The sequence below is a fragment of the Euprymna scolopes genome, chromosome 38 (assembly GCF_053919585.1).
Source record: "Euprymna scolopes isolate OS-2025 chromosome 38, ASM5391958v1, whole genome shotgun sequence".
Taxonomy (NCBI): domain Eukaryota; kingdom Metazoa; phylum Mollusca; class Cephalopoda; order Sepiida; family Sepiolidae; genus Euprymna; species Euprymna scolopes.
In genome coordinates, this window is record NC_136519.1 from 10,776,559 (window position 1) to 10,794,929 (window position 18,371).

General features: G+C 33.9%; 1 protein-coding gene and 1 non-coding gene across 3 annotated transcripts in view; both read left to right on the top strand.

Annotated features, from left to right (window-relative positions):
* The window catches only part of LOC145263072 (cilia- and flagella-associated protein 221-like), a 521,858-nt gene that overhangs the window by 436,591 nt on the left and 66,896 nt on the right, over nt 1-18,371 (top strand). The window lies entirely within an intron of this gene.
* Trnar-acg (transfer RNA arginine (anticodon ACG)) lies at nt 14,385-14,457 on the top strand. The gene has a single exon. It is a non-coding gene; the product is annotated as a tRNA-Arg (tRNA).

The following is an 18,371-nucleotide window of genomic DNA, read 5'->3' on the forward strand; positions in this document are numbered from 1 at the left end:
TTTGAATCGTTGTGTTAGTTGAAAATTGAAAATAATTACATATATAAATGAATACGTTTTGAAAGCTGAAAACAACGCATTTTTTTTAAATATATAAACAAATTTATTTGCTTATATAAAATGTACTTCGATGCTAAACATCCTTATCAATGTACAGTCTGTTTTCTTTTCTTTTTTTTTTCTTGGCCGCATGGTCGAATTCTGCATGCAAGGGTGATGGTAGTAGCCCGATGTTCTTCGTAACTGCTCCATATTTAAATAAAAATAAAAATAGTCATCAGAAGGGTGTCGCGCCAGCCGCGCAAAATTGAAATTAGGAAATATATATATATATATATATATATATATATATATATATATATATATATATATATATATATATATATATATATTCAAGCAAATATTAAATGCAACGGAGACACTCTGCTTTATGATTCTTTTTTTTTAATTTTTCGATTTTCCGTATAATTTTTTTTTATATCAAAATCAAAAATATTAATAAAAGTTCCATAATTGTTGCTGTCACGAGCGCTTTCGATTCGTCCACGTATCATCTTCAGGTGTTGAGGTAAAATGCGAAGGAGCGAAAATGAGAATTAAAAGTGAAAACTAAAATATACAGTAACGGCGTTAGGTGACGATAATTTGAAATATATAGAGTCGATGAAAAGGCCATTAAAAATATAGGTCGATTAAAAATATGAGTATTAAAATCTGCAAGTTCCTGAACACTGTTAACAAAGTCCATCCACTACGAACTACGCATGGCATTTTAAAACGTTACTGCTTTTCTCGAATGCAATATCATTTATAGTGGGTTGAATGGGTTCTAATATATGACGCTTCAAGAATTTAAAAATTTTAAATATTATTTTCATGTTGTATAATTTTTATGTTGTCATCGAGGACCTTTCTAAGATTGGAGGGTTATATATATATATATATATATATATATATATATATATATATACATATATATATATATGTATATATAATCGCCATATATATTTTATAACTTACTAACTAGCTCTACCTACGTATTGAGCACTGTTGTAGTAAATACTTAAAGTTTACGCATAAATTTATACTTTCGTATATTAATTTATGTGAGTAAATGAAGTAGTTATATATATATATATATTCACTGGACTGTCGCGCTTAAGTTTGAAACATCTCAAGTTTGAACTGTCATTTTCTTTCTTCCATTAAAATTAGCTTGAAAGAGGATTTTCATTACTTTTGATGGCTTCGCTTTGCAATTGTATTTTAAAACTTAAACGCGCGGATTGATTGTATGCAACGTAAGCATATCCGTTTGTGTTAAATCTATTACAGCTGCAATGGCGACGTAAAGATTGCCACTCGTACACTCGGCTGCAAATTGTTACCACATTTTCAACTACAAAATGAAAAATAAATGAGAGGATTTTTTCTACAGAATCGGTCTCGTTAAAGTATATAATTAGAATGAGATAATATATATATATAAAACAATATCTAGATTACGAAAAAGTAATAAAAAATCGGTCACCTGATGTAACACACACACACACACACACACACACACACACACACACACACACACACACACACACACACACACACACACACACACACACACACACACACACACAAACATCCGATCTTTCCGAATTTATGTAATCACGCCCATATTGTTTCTATTTTATTTTAAAGTTAATGACTTCTTATACATCTGATGAGCAGCGGCGGAAAATATTCAAAAATTGACATAATAATTACATGAATGTTTCTGCGCTATGAACAGGTGTTGTCAAGAATTGAACATTTTAACATACTGAAAGAAATAAACGGTAAGATGACCATTATCTTAGAATTTGGAATATAGACTTTTGCTATATATATATATATATATATATATATATATATATATATATATATATAAAAAGTTTAGATGAGATAAGTCATTGGTACCGTCGGTTTCAAATTTGACCACTTTAGATACCCATATCCAGCTTTCTTTAGCCGATACGCATCTGCTCATCTGAAGAGAACTGGATATGGGTATCTAAAACGGCCCCTATTATCAAGTTTGGAACCGACGGTACCGATGACTTATCTTGTCTAAACTTTCCGGAAATAAAAAATATGAATAATACGCTCTTATTTTGGGAATTTTTCCTTATAATAGAGAATCCTGAATCCTTTTATATATATATATATATATATATATATATATATATATATATATATATATATATATATATATATATATATAATGTTGAATTACCAATATTTAATGAGGAACTATTTCTTCTCGAGTTTTTGTTATTTGCCGTACGTTCGCAGCTATTATCTTGATAAATCTTGATTAGTGAAATAACGCAGATAAGAATTCAAATAAAAAAAGAAGCTGCAAGCAATTTCCTCTTTGCCCTTCCACGCAAAAGTAGGTCGGAGAAAGTATGAGAAATTGCCATTCTCTTTTCTTTTCGTTTTCGTTGCCAAGGGCAGGTAACTCTAGAATCTAAATTATCATTACGTGATTACTTTTCGGCAACCGCCGATCTTACCAATAGAATTAGACGTTTCTTTTTTCATTCAAATCACGTCAAATCAATCGATCTATTTACGAGCTTACAATACTTATCACCATTTTAATCCTTATATATAATACTAGCCTGGGTGCCCGGCGTTGGCCGGGTGTTTGGAAATGTGTGCTGAACAAAAAAAAAAGTGGTCGTAGGCAGGCAGGCAGGCTCGAACGCATGACGCGAAGGCGGAAAAGAAAGTGAAAGAAAATCTGACGTCTTACCGCTACTCCATGACGCGACCGGAAGTTCAGAACGTTCAAATTAGGCAAAGTCAATTCAACCGATACGATGACTTGCAAAAATGGCTCGCAAAAAATCAACCCCTCGTCGTAGAAAACTACCCAGTTGAGGGTGAAGGAATTAATGTTTCCAATTTTTCGATATTTGTTGTCCGAGATATCGCGCTTCAAAATGATACTGATCTTGTGAAAATCCGTCGCCTCTCTCGAAAGTTTTAGGCTGACATACATACATACATACATACATACATTTAAACAGACAGGTGAGATTTATATTATAGACTACCGTTGCCCAGGTATTTGTAGGTATGAAAGTTTTTGAAAGTCAGGCAAATTAAATACACACGCGACCCCTGTTCGTAACTCGTAGATATTATGATTTCGACGTGATATAAAACGTTTTAAAAATGAGCGACGGCCTCGAGAAGCCGCTGAAAAAAATCCTTTTGCGGACATACACAAAAAGCGAACATACATACATACACATATTTTCGCTTTTATATATATAGATTATATATATTGATTATAATAATATATTAATACAGTACGTTTCTGAATTTTATAAGATGAGGATTGATTATTCGCATTATTTGGACCGGAAGGACCTGTGGCGTAGTGGTTAAAGTACTTGGTAATATTAAGTTATAAAATTATACTCTTCTGTAAGTTGAAAGTTCAATCCTCAGTGCAGGTGATACTAAGAGTAGATTTTAGAATTGCTTACGACTTCTATCCAGTCGTGGCTGATGGAACGAGAACATGGATTAAATGAAAGATTCCGTTCGTAATTCTGTGCAGATTCCCGTATTCGACAGAAAGATTTCCGAGTTCGACACGATACATCTGAAGTTCGGAGGTGACATTAGCCAAAACATTGTGAAAGTAACACTTAAGATAGGAACAGTAGTCCGAGAAATTCAAATAATACGAATGCAAGACGGATGTGACGTCATGTCACTTCCGTTTATAAATCTCCCTTCTCTCTCCTGCTAACTTGATTTTTCCTTCCTTTTCTCCTTTCTTTTTTTTCTTCTTTGTTTCGTGGTCTTTTGTTCTCGATTTTATGTTAAGTTGCTTATCTCTTTCTTTCTTTGACTATTTCTTTCTTTTCTTTTCTCTTCTCATTTCTTTCGTTGTTCATTCATTTTCATTTTCTTTTTGAAGTCTTCATTCTCTCTTTCTTCTCTTTTCTGTTTCTTTCTGTCTGTCTCTTACATTGTGTAACAGAGCCGCTAACGCGTATGCAAATGACCAAGCCGGTGACGTCTCAGCGGAGGAAGAGAAGGTAAAGAAAAAAGCACCAGGTGGTGAGAAGAGGGGCGAAGTGGTCGGCGTTAGTTGGAGGTATGGCCACATGGGCGCCGAGAGCGTTTTTGGGGAAGGACTCGGTCGACATGGCAGAGTTTTATAATTACGGTTCATGTCGAAATTCGTAAAAATTCAAAAAATTACGAAAAATTGTATAATAGAAAAATAATTACAGACACACACACACACACACACACACACACACACACACACACACACACACACACACACACACACACAAAAAAAAAAAGAAATCATCAAATGATAATTTAGTCTTATTGTAATTGTAAATATATTTTTTTCTGTTGCGGCCAATTCTGTAAAACAAAACGACTTATCTTGCTTCTTTCTATTAACTTTCACGATTTTAAATTACGAAATGGCGGATTGAGAATATAAGACATTTTTTTTACATGGGAGTCACCACTTATCATGGCCCGAAGGCCACTGGAGTATTGATAGTTAGTGATGGAAATGGGTAGAGATAGATTATTTAGGGAAGCCGCTCAACAAGAACTTATTTATATTGGACTTGAAAACACCATATTTTATTCAGCTGGAAAGCAGACCAGCGTAACAGAGTTCATGGGATTTGCGTTTAGATTTAGGCACAGATAGGGTGGGGAAACTGTTGATAGTTATTGTAACTAAACGAGTGTTTTTTTGTGAAAGTTTGGCAAAGATTGAAGCTCAGACGAGCACTTGCCATGTTTTTTTTTTAGTAAAAAAGTTCTAGCTGTTTTCTTTTTTTCTTGATAGGCGTTCTGGGACCGGTAAGTCCGGTATAATCAACATCAATTCCTCTCAAAGAGCAAACATGGTGATGTAGCATCAATGATGGTCTCTGTCATCAGGCAGCATGTGGGACTGTCGCTTATCTTTCATGGACCAAAGAGAGGCAAACGATTAATGTGTTCTTGAATAAATACGAACGGCAGGTCGAAACAGTGGATGAATGGTGTGAAACTTGAAGGTCAAAGTGATGAATGAGATGAGGGTATGGTTAACTATAACAATACAGGTGTATATACTGCGTCAAAAAATGACGTAAACGAATTATGCTTCACCAGTGTTTACAGTCGCTGTTTGTTTATACACTAGGAGATGTACCCGGCGTAACACTAAGACACTGAGATAGGTGCGTGCGAGTATTATGTTTTTTTTTTCTAAACTGTTCATTTTTTGTAAGTACAAAAAAAAATACTTGAGCTGGAATCGAAGCCAAAACCTAAAAACAGTTAGTCAAGTACGATAACCATTAGACTAGCTTGCAACGATCGTTAAGCAGTGTTATCAAATCTTGTGAAACAGTTGACAAACAGATAAAAATCCGATGATCCCCAAATACCAATGTCTCAATTTTGACACCTCAGCACGTCTCTCTGGATAAAGACCGATTAAAAGTTTTCCATATAAGTGAATACCCTATATACAAAATTTCAAATCTGTAGATAAAACTAATTGTTGAGTATATAGGTTGAGAAGTATTCTTACACACATTCTCACTTTTATAGATATAGAGATATATCTAAAAAAGTGAGAATATATACCCAACGAACTTCTGATCTAGAGATTTGAAATTTCGTATATAGGGTATTCGGACATTTGGAAAACTTTTTATTTGGTTTTCATCCTGAAAAAAGAGCTATTAAGGGGTAAAAATTGAAAAATTGATATTTGATGGTTATCGGATTTTTATTTGTATGTCAACTGTTTCACAAGGTTTAAAAACACTTTTTAAAGATCTTAGCAAGCTGGCCTAATGGTTATCGTACTTGACTCACTGCTTTTAGGTTTTGGTTTCAGTCTCAGTATTTTTCTTTTTTACTTACAAGAAGTGAACTGTTTAGAAAAGATATACTACTTGCATGCACATGTCTCAGTTTCTTTCTGTTTTTTTTTTTTACTTTATTTTTTTAAAAGGTATTTAACATTACGTTTAATACCGGGTAACGCCAAATCCATCTTCTAGTTTAGTATCTCTATAAAATTGAGTTTTTCTTTCTCGCTCTGACATTGATGTTGAAAGCCTACTTTTTTTATTTAAAAATTATTAAAACGAAATTCTTAATATACTCAGTCATGGCCGCCAACCCCGTACTTCCTCCTGTATCAGAAAATCCGCTATGCGACATACAAATATCTATGCATGATGTTATCAAGCTAATCGAACACCTTGATTTCTTAAAGCAACTGGCCCTGACGGAATTCTAATTATAGTGCTGAAAAAACTTCAACCAGAACTAACTCTCATATTTATAAAGCTGTTTAAGCATTGTCTTAAGGAGAATTGCTTCCCAAAACCCTCGAAATATCTTATCAGTATGTTCTGTATTTAAGAATTCAGGTGATCAGTCATCTCTCTCCCAGTACAGACCAATAAGTCTCCTGCACGTCATGAATAAGTTGCTGGAATCTGTGTTAAATAGCAAAAATAACCTTCTTAGTGACACGCAATATGGTTTCCATTCTGCTAAATCTACAGCAGATGTGCTTACGGTTATATCTCATAAGATTAGTGAATCTCTCGACAAAGGCTACCTTTCTAGGGCAATTGCTCTTGACATATCAAAAGCATTTGATAGGGTATGGCATAAAGGTCTACTTTACAAGATCTCCAGCTGTGGTATAGCTGGAAATGTCTTCTCAATTATTAAATCATTTTTCTCTGATAGATTCATAAGAGTAGTGGTTGATAGGTAGAAATCAGAAGTTCATAGTATTAATGCTGGAATCCCTCGTGGGTCCATCCTTGGTCCAACTCTCTTCCTGATCTATATTAATGATTTTCTAAATCACATCATAAATCATTCATAGCCATTTATGCTGACGACACTACTATCTATGGCAGCACGTCAAAGGCCATAAATGGTTTTAGTTCTTTCTGATGCTCTTCTTTCTGATCTTGAGCACATGATGTAATGGGGAAAGAGGTGGCTGGTTAATTTTAATGCATCTAAAACCAAGCTTCTATTTTTACATGATCAACGCTCTGATCCCCATCTGGTATCAATTGAAATGAATGGCTCTCGTCTTAGAGAGGCTTAATGTTTTGACAAGCTTCTGGGCTTGACCTTTATTTCTGATCTGAAATGGAACACGTACATCAAATCTGTTGCCAAGGTTGCTGGAAAAATGGTGGGCTCCTTTTATCGATCCAGTAGATATCTCACTACCTATGCAATTCTCTATCTATATAAGATCCAGGTACATTCAAGGATGGAGTACTGTTGCTACATTGGGGCAGGAGCTGGTCGAAAATCTTATCCTGCGTTGACAGAGTTCAAAATAGACTTTGTAGCCTACTAGGGGATGCCCCTTTTCTTCCCTGCAACCTCTTTCTCACAGAAGAGACGTCGCGAGTCTGTTTCTGCTTTATTGTTACTTTCATGGCAAGTGCTCGTTTAAGCTCCAATCTATGGTCCCCCCCTTGCCAAAATTTCATATGAAACACCCGTCTAGTTGAAAACACTATCAATAATTTCTCCCACTCTTTATCTGTGCCTAAACCTAACGTAGATTCTATGAACAAAGCTTCTTTCTTAGAACTGTACACCTGTGGAACTGTCTTCCATTTGCCTGCTTTCCAGCTGATTACAATATGGTCGTCTTCAAGTTTAACATAAACAAGTTTTTGATGAACCGCCCCCCCCTAAGTAATCCAATTTACCAAATTTACACTACTAACAGTTCCTATCATATTATTCCACTGACTACTGTACACTCTTTAACCCTTATCTACGAGTAGCCTCTGGGCCTTGATAAATGGCGACTCCTATTTAAAATATATATATGAGCAACTACTTGTGCATATTTCGTAAAAAAAAAAAACGAGCGGTAATGAATAACTTATGGGTTCTTATTAGATGTTTGGTTTCATTTCACTATTACGCTGAATTGTGTTGATGCATATTTTTAAATTCTGCATAATTGTGTAAGATTTTAGATGAAAACGGTCTAGCAAACGGAAATATTTTTATATCTATATATACATCTACATCTATCCATATATATATATATATATATATATATATATATATATATATATATATATATATATATATATATATATATATATATAGTAATTTATAAAATATATATATGGCGATTAAGCTTAATCGCCATATATTTTATAAATTACTAACATAGCTCTACCTACGTATTGAGCACTTTTGAAGTAAATACTTAAAGTTTACGCATAAATCTATACTTTCGTATATTAATTTTATGTGAGTAAATGAAGTAGTTATATATATATATATATATATATATATATATATATATATATATATATATATATATTGTATTTTGAGTACAGAAAGTTGATTAGATGAGACAAGTCATTGGTACCGTCAGTTTCAAGCTCGGTAATTAGGACCGTTTTAGATATCCATATCAAGCTCTCTTCAGCCAATCTTCATCATATATATATATATATATATATATATATATATATATATATATATATACACATATATATATATATATATATATGTGTGTGTGTGTGTGTTAGAATGGACGGGCACAGGCAATAAATTATCTGTTGTCTAATAATTTATTTGTGTATGCATGCATGTAAGTATGTATGTATGTATCTATCTATCTATCTATCTATCTATATATCTATATATATAATTATCTATTTATCTAGTGATGAGTGGGCAAAAGAAATTTGAAGTCATGTTTTGACAACATGTCAAACTGTGACTGGTCAAGATGCAAATAGAGACTGGAAGTGACATGTCATATGTCACGTGTTCTGGTGTGTGCAAGTTTGATTGTAGACACCAAGAAGGCAGATGGGCTGAAAACGGGTCTCCCTATGAAGGAAAAGGGGTCTCAGAATGGGGATAAAAGACCCCCCCACCAAGCCAAAGATCGTCAGTCATTGCTTCTGTTCTTATTTCACCTTAAATCATAACCATAATAACCCTCCCAAAATTATAACTCATTTCATAATGCTGTTGTCGTCTTGGTTGCATCTGTCAAAAAATGCCCCTCCATAGATAATAAACATGTTACACACCGATAAAATAGAATTACCACCCATCCACACTATACCTCCACTTTATCCCTAAAACATACGCTACATACATTTAAAACACTATACACCTTTCTACATTACATTCTATTATACGATCCTTTCTTTAGAATTCGATAAAACTCCCCCAATATCATCCATAATTCTAATTGATCTATTTCGTTTCTAATGAATCCTGCACTGGACGCTGCATCCCGACTATGTTACCTAGCATCTTCTCTACTCTTCTGATGAGAAGCATTAGGCCTCGAAATGCCTCGGCATTTTTAGTCCCCTCTATCCCCCAACTAATTGCCTGTACCCCCTGATTGAATAAATGAACCAATCTATATTCACCAATATATAGTTCTGTGACTTCATTTCCCACTCCTATTGTTCTCCTATAGAAGCTCCAATGATACTTGTTGAGCTTTATATTGTCCAGATAAGCCCCCTCTTATAGAATTGAGCTCACTCTTTTCTTCTAACGCACAAAGCTATATATATATATATATATATATATATATATATATATATATATATATATATATATATATATATATTAGTGATGGAACGATTCCAATATTTTTCCTGATTCTGATACAATTACCGATTCCGATTCTTTATATTTCTCTAAATATCTAACTAGAGATTTTCTATTTTCCTCGAGCAAAATAAAAACACCTGTGAAATGTGCAGACATTTTTTCAAGTGTAAAAATACACTTGCGGAGGCGATCTATAGATTTTAATTAAACTTTTAGTTTAAAATCAGCAAATGTTCATTATTTGGTGCTAATGCAGAGAGTGACTACCGCTATTTTTTAAATCGTATTTCCAAGTTTAATTAAAGTTTTATGATATGTTTTTTTTTATTCAATTGTAAGGTTAAAGTACAGAATAGGTACAAAACACCCTCCCCTCCCCATGTTAAAAATTTAATTGTTTAGATTTTAATTTTACTTCTAGTTTAAAATCAGCAAAGTTCATTATTTTATCATCTATATTAACGGGGGAAGGTGTTGCTTTACACAAAATCAAATAAAACAAAAACAATTAAAAGAATCGATTTAACATTCGGAAAATCAGCACAATTTTTTCCGATTCCGATACCCGCAAAAATTTCGATTTTTTCGATTCCCGATTACGATTAAAACCTAAACACTAATATATATATATATATATATATATATATATATATATATATATATATATATATATATATATAGGTGTATACATTCATATATATATATAATGTTAATTAAAAAAGGTAAAAAATTAAAAAGTTATAAAATTAAAAAATTATCTAAATAATAAATAAATATTAACATTGGTGCGTGATTTTGTGGCCACCCTGTATATATATATATATATATATATATATATATATATATATATATATATATATATATATATATATAATGTTAATTAAAAAAAGTTAAAAAATTAAAAAAGTTATAAAATTAAAAAATTATATTAATAAAAAATAAATATTAACATTGGTGTGTGACTTTGTGGCCACCCTATATATATATATATATATATATATATATATATATATATATATATATATCTCTCTCTCTCTCTCTATATATATATATATATATATATTGATAGATATATATATATATTGATAGATATATATATAGATATATATATATATAGACCTTGTCAATATTTTTATATCTATATATTTATATCTATATCTAGATATATCTACCTATCTACTTATATATATGATTGCAGAAGCATGAAAGTGTCTTTTATTAAAATTGAATGATTATTATTTAATTATAATATCAGCCCTTTCAAGAATACTTAACGATGGGCACTGTCTGTAGAGTTATAACGAAGGCAATCAATTAGCATCCATGCAATGTTTACGACTTCCGCTCGTGCGAACACTCTAGATTACCTAATGCACTCGCTCGAATTTGGCGTTTATTAGTTCTTAATTCCCTTCATTCCCATGCCAATTGTTTGGTGGCTCAGCGGTAGCTCGGCAAATGGAGCATATATATATATATATATATATATATATATATATATATATATATATATATATATATATATAGTGACCTTTTCAGTGTGTGTGCAAAAAGTCTCTACGAAACTCTTCTCTGCATATTTGGTATACTGAATTGAAATTTGATTATATAGGGTATCTGTACCTGTAGCACATTTTCGATTTGCTTTTTAGCCGGTAAAAATTGCTGCTGAGAGGTCAAAATTGAAAACAAAACACTTAAATATGGCAGCATAAGTTGAATAAAACATTACGCCTGCTGTATCTTTTGTGCATGCTCGAAATTAAACATTCATTGCTGTAAGTTGCATAATTTTTATAATCTCGTATCTATCTGCCATTAGATCAGATGGTAACGATGCTGGACATAAAATAATGACTAAACCTGGAGTGCTGGACGTTCTGGTTTCAATTCTAGCTGATGGTACCCAAGTCATATTTTTTACTAACTTTTGAAATCATTATTATATATTGGATAATAATCAATAAAGCATTGGTTCTATAATAATGAATAAGAAATCTGCATGAATTAAAATGTGATATTTATGCATATTTTATGACCGGGCAATGCCGGGCAGCTTGCTAATCTAGATATATTACTAAAATATTCATATAAAATTAAAGTAGCAATCAGTTAGAAATTTAAATTATTATTATTTCATTTGTGTGTATTATACTACTACTACTACTACTACTACTACTACTACTACTACTACTAATAATAATAATACTAACTTGGAGTTTTCACGCAGGCCGGTATCAGATTTTTCTCTGTCAACAACCTGTCGTGTCTCCTGGAGTTTATGTGGCAACAGGTTTCCCCAAATTTTCAGTACTCTACACCTCTTCTGACACCCTTTGCAAATGAATTTGTGTTATCGCAACAGCCATTTACTATTGATATCTCGCTGGTACCAACCATTGGTCTTTACTGGAATTTGGATGGCAATATGTCTTCTCAAGGTCCCAGTCCTCTTTGCACTCGTCCAGTGTATATCTTATTAGTGCTTTCTTTCCTCAGTAATTTCATCCTCCTTGACGTTTCACGACTATTTTGTGTGGTGCCAGTTGATGCTGACACCAAAGTTGTTGTTATTATTATTATTATTATTATTATTATTATTATTATTATTATTATTATCGTTATAATTATAATTATTATTATTTCTAATCACCTAAAGAAAAAATCACACCCCTTGACTGTTGAGATCCCTAAATGCCAGAAGGCTTTCTACTCTAATAGTTTCTTCCCTTGAACAGCTAGATTTTGGAATTCCCTTCCTGCTACTCACGTCCTTGACTGTACTGAGATGCAAGTTTAAATGTAACGTAAACCAACGTTTTGTTAATCTTTCCTAGAAATGATCCCACATAATTTTACATCCAAGTAGCGATATGCCTCGTGAGCGTGAGTAAAAACAAAAAAACAAACTTTTTATTACAGAATAGGCGGGTTCTTTCTCAATTAATTTGAGGCAGAAGGATAAATCTGGGGTGGTTGTCTGACTTGCTATTTGATTTCTCGTTTCCGCTCACCTCTTGAAATAGTCTTTATTATCGAGTGGATGATTTCGTTACAACGTTTCGCATGAAAGAGGATGAAAGATAGTCACGTGATTGACGTCATGCGTTGGGAGCTAAGCAAGTAATATTCAAACTTGTGCATATTGTCATTTCCAGATGCAGATGTTCAGCTGACCGTGACGGTCGACAGGGTTGCTTAAGCATTGGCATAATGATAAAAGTGTTTGCTAATGGATCGGGAGATTGGGGTTCAATCCTCGGTCAAATCATACGGAAGACTTAAAAACTGCTACTTGATACGCCCTCTTGCTGACCATTCCGCATTTATAATAGCAGGATCAAGGACAAGTGGAGCAATTCCAAGAATTGAATCGTGCTCTCGATTGCATCTCAGTGCTGCAGTTAATGACCCGGGAACCTTTGGGTGTTCTCGACTAAGACATCCCCATTATGACTCGAATGCCATCAGCTGACGTAGTCAGAAGTGTTCCGCTTTTACTAATGCTCTTATTGGAACTTTTGTAGAAGCCCAATAAACTTCTAACGTCTTTTTTCGATAATTAAATTCGAAACATCAAGTATCCTTTGTCATAGAATTGGCACCGGTGCGAGTTCATTTTCATTTCGATATTTTCACCATTGTTTTATTGCTAATGCATGATCTTATTAAAGAATAATAACAGTTCTTCATGACTCAACCCCAAAATGAAAATATGTAATTGCGCAATGCGCATGTCCATGCACAAATATCTCCTTACAATTTTTTTTTCATGCCTAAAAGTTTTTTTTCTCTCTCTCTCTCTCTCTCTCTCTCTCTCTCTTTATATATATATATATATATATATATATATATATATATATATATATATATATAAAAGTGAGAATGTGTGTGTGTGTGTGCGTGTGTGTAAGGAGACTTCTCAACCTATATACTCAACGAATTTTGATATACAGATTTAAAATTTGGTATATAGGGTATTCAGACACGTGGAAAACTTTTTAATTGGTTTTCATTCGGAAAAAAAACATGCTAAGGAATCAAAATTAAAAAAAATTGGTATGTGGGGTTGTCGGATTTTTATCTGTTTTTCAACTGTTTCACAAATGCGCATGCATGAATCATTCACATGAGAGATTACTTATGTTAAAAATAAGTAGGTTTAAAAACACTTTTAAATACGTGTCAAGCTGGCCTAACGGTTATCGTACTTGTCTTTAGGTTTTGGTTTCGATTTCAGCTCAACTATTTTTTTTTTCTTACAAAAAGTGAACTGTTAAGATAAAACATAATACTTGCATGCACACGTCTCAGTTTCTTTCCTTTTTTTTACTTCATTTTTTTAAAGGAATTTAATGTTACGTTTAATACCTGCAGTATTTCTGTTTATCTATATCTATGCTATTAATAAAATTTTGAATGTTTATTCATTTATGTGTGTGTGTGACTATATGCCAATAAAACTTTCAAAGTGATGCACCGAATCGAAAAATTCTTTTTTTCCCTGAAAGGTGTGAGTCCCTACATTGTCCTTATCTATATAAAGTTCGTAACGAACAACGCCGAGTCACACAAAAAGCCCGAAATAAGGGTTTTTGGGCCGTTTCGTAAACTTGTCAAAAAAGTTATCTGCCCATGTCAACAGAATTTAGCACTGTCTGTATACAGTCGCGGTAACATCTTCCGGCATATGGACAGGACTTGTGGTGCAATGGATAACGCGTCTGACTACGGATCAGAAGATTCCAGGTTCGAATCCTGGCAAGTTCGTAATAATTTTAACCATCATTTTATCCAACGTTTACTCATTATCTTTACCCTTAGGGTATTTTTGTTTTTTCGGTGATTTTGTTTTGTGCATATGGGAATTTTCCATACTCAGAGTTCACAGGGTAAGCATTGATGGTAAGACAATGTTGAGTGTACTTGATGTTGAGTGTACTCGATTTTGTGTTTGACTCGGTGTTGTGTGTGCCGACGCGGCGCAGCCACTAGTGATAAGTAAGAATCCTGCATTAATCAAAATGTAATATTTATGCACATTTTACGACCGGGCAACATCGGGTGACCTGCTAGTATACTATATGTTTAGATGCATTCACTCATGTCAACAAGAGATTGTGTTTGTTTGTTTGTTTGTGACGCTTAAGTTTGAAATCTGGCACGTTCAAGTTAAAATTGTATTTTTATTGCTAAACGCGTTTTATTTGAAGTCTTATTCTAATATTAAATAACAGCTATGTTGATTATTTTTGTTAGCAGGTTAGGGTTATATAGTTTATAGGTTATATTACAGTTGTATAGTTATTACAGTTATATAGTTTTATAGGTTTAGGGTTATATAGGTTTATATAGAGAAAGGGTTAGTATTGAGAAGTGTTCCTGTGCAGAACGTTAATGAATGTATAAAGATAAAGAAAAGTCTATTGAAAGAGAAATAGTTCATGCATATGTGTTTCTAAGTTTGTAGTAGAAACGTACGTTTAAGTGTTTGGACGGGCACAAACGATTAGAGATAGCGCTGTAAGAAGAAGAGTTTATTTATGTACAGTAATGAAGTCCAATCTTATAATAAATATATAATAGTATAAATATAATAATAGTTTATTTATGTATCGTAATGAAATCCGGTTGCGATGCTGGATTATTTGTGTTTCATCTTAGTTGAACCACGGATGAATTCTGTTGAGTATCAAGAGAGAAGTTGGAGACAGGTCTGTTACGTGGAGTTGTTGTCAGTCAAAGATCCGAGAAAAGAGAGAGAGAGAGAGAGAGAGAGAGAGAGAGAGAGAGGGAGAGAGAGAGAGTATGTTTGTGTGTTGCCGGTTTAACCTTTTATAAACTCGCTCACGTGACTGAAATCTGGCTTCTGGTTGGACAAGCCAGGAAGGAAGTATATTCAAAATTTTGACCCGCAAGAATTCGCTCCTGCTGATATTCCCTGCAATCATGTCTGCTAACCTATATAATTTTCTACCCTTAGGGGTAAATTTACTCCTGATTGAGAATCTCTGATCGAGCCCTACATAAGTTTCATCGTGATTGATATTTTATTGTCTCACCATCTACCTAACACTTAATCCTTATCCTATAGTGTCCTCTGGCCCTTTATAAATGGTGACCCCCGATATATATATATATATATATATATATATATATATATATATATATAATTATTCTTTATATCTAAAAACACTAGAGTTTCAAGCGTACACACTCATCAGTGTAGATTCGACAATTCCTGCCGATCACATGATTCAAATCCAGCCACGAAGCTAACTTTTGCTCCATTAGCGAAGCCTCTACGTATATATAAATGTTGCTTAGTGCACAGATTCAATGGACGTATCTTACGAATATTCATTTTTCGTTGAAGCATGGCACACTTTTTAATCAATCTTTTATTTTGATTGCGTATTCGTTATTTGTATTTTTTGTTTATTTCTATGCAATTTCATGACGGAATAATCTTTGCATGAAGTTAAACACAAGAACTTTGAAAGATGATGAAAAAAAAATTAATCAGGGGAGATAATTCTCTCCTGATACATCGTTTGAATTGGAATATTCCCCCCCCTCCACTAAAAGAAAAAAGCAAACGTATATCTCATTATTTTTCTTTGTGATAACTTTTTCTCCCGTACAAAAAAGACACACACCAAAAGAAAACCCCAAAAAACAAACAAACGGAAATGCCTAGAATTTTTCTCATTCCAGAAATATTAGTTTAGCTAAAACAATCATATCGTTTTTATCATTTGATGGTATTAAAAAATACTAAGGTTTTATTTTTGCATATATATTTAATGGAATCGGATTACGATTTTGGTAATGAAGAATAGCGTCTTAGTACTGCTGCCATATCTGGAGAGGTGGGAGGTGACGGTGCTCAAGTGGTTAACAACGCGGTTCCAAGTTCGAATCTAAAGGGTGGAATGATAAAATTGTCACCCTAAAGAAAACAATACTATAGCTTTTTAGAATTTTACAGGGTAGAACAATAAAATTGTTGCCCTAAAGAAAACAACAGAACAGCTTTATTTTAAAACTTTTATTAAAATAATCAATTCAGGTAACTTGATTATGTAGTAGAACTGACATCTATTCACCATCAACCACATCCTCCATATGAGTCCGGAACATGCCTTTTCCAAAAAAAGTGCCAGTGGAAGCTCAAAGAATACTCGGCGGATGGCGGTAATCAGGCTGGCTTTTGTGTTATGGGAGGTCATGTTGGTGATGTTCTGGACATATAACCAAACGAAGTAGTTCAGCAGGTGCAGGTTGGAGGAGGAGGAGGAGGAGGAGAAGGAGGCGGAGTAAGAGAAGGGTGCAAAGTTGTAGCACTTCTTCTGAAGACAAGCCTGGATCTCTTTGGACTTGTGAGCCGGTGCCGAATCCTGCTTCCACACTCAAAGTCTGCCAGCAGCGACCCAATTGCATCAGGGGGTCACCACACCCTTTAGTACATGCAGATACACTTTGGTTTTAACTTTAAAGCTGACTTTGAAGATGTGAGGTGGCATGATGTGGTTCACACTTGAAACCACACCAAAGACCATAACCGTGGCCAGAAACTTTGTTTTCATCACCTTGGGCACGTCCTTGTTATTCATAGCAATCCATCAATGCATTTTGAGGGTGCTGGCAATGGTCCTGTTGTCATAACTTTGATCGGTAGAGAGGATGAATTGTACAGCAGCGATCTTCGATTCCACTCGTTGAACATTGCGTTAAATTCAGACATGGTAGAAGGCTCCTATCGCTCTTGAGGGTTTTTACACAACTGGCCAACGAGTAGATGGTCTGCAACAAAAAAAGAAAACGGATTTTCATCAAGCGGAAATGGAATCATATATTTTATAGGGCGACAGCTTTATCGTTCCACTCTGTAGTTTGTTCCATAAAATCACTTTCACTTTGTATGTTGGCAACCTTTACCTGGCCCTTCTTGTAAGAATTCAATGTTTTTATAGAAAAAAATTCTATCTCGAAAAATATCGAAGGAAATGATGATAATCTGGTTAGGTATTGTTTGGAACATTCTTTCTTGTCTTGACAAAATCTAGTGAGGAGGAGGGGATGATCTCTTCCTGTCCATGCAGGTGATAATATAAATCCGAGGTGGCTGTCTGACTTGCTATTTGATTTATCGCTTCAACTCACTGCTTAAAATTGTCTTTATTATAGAGTGGATTATTTCGTCACACCACCTCGGGTGTTTACGTGAAAGAGGAGGAAAGATAGTCACACAATTGACGTCATACATTCGAAGCAAAGCGAGTAATATTCAAACTTGTGCACTATACGGCATAATCACGATGACACACTGGTTCTCGTTAGATAACCAAAGTTTAGCAATGTATAGCCTGGTCAGTACGTATGTGTGTAGGAGGACATCGACACATTCCTGTAAGAATTACAAAAACCTAGCGTCGTCATCTCTCCTCACGGGGATATACATGCAAGAGGGGACTGCTTCTGAATTTCATACACCCATGGAACTTCCACCTTTGAAAGAAGCTGCTTAAACTTGCATGCCATCATATCCAGATATGCTACAAGTTCAATTGAGCGTGACCGATGACAGCACTGTCACACATACCCGACTAAAATGCCCCCATCGTGATCTGAATGCCATCCGCAGCAGTAGCCAGATTTCAGTTATTTCTTTTTTTCACTTT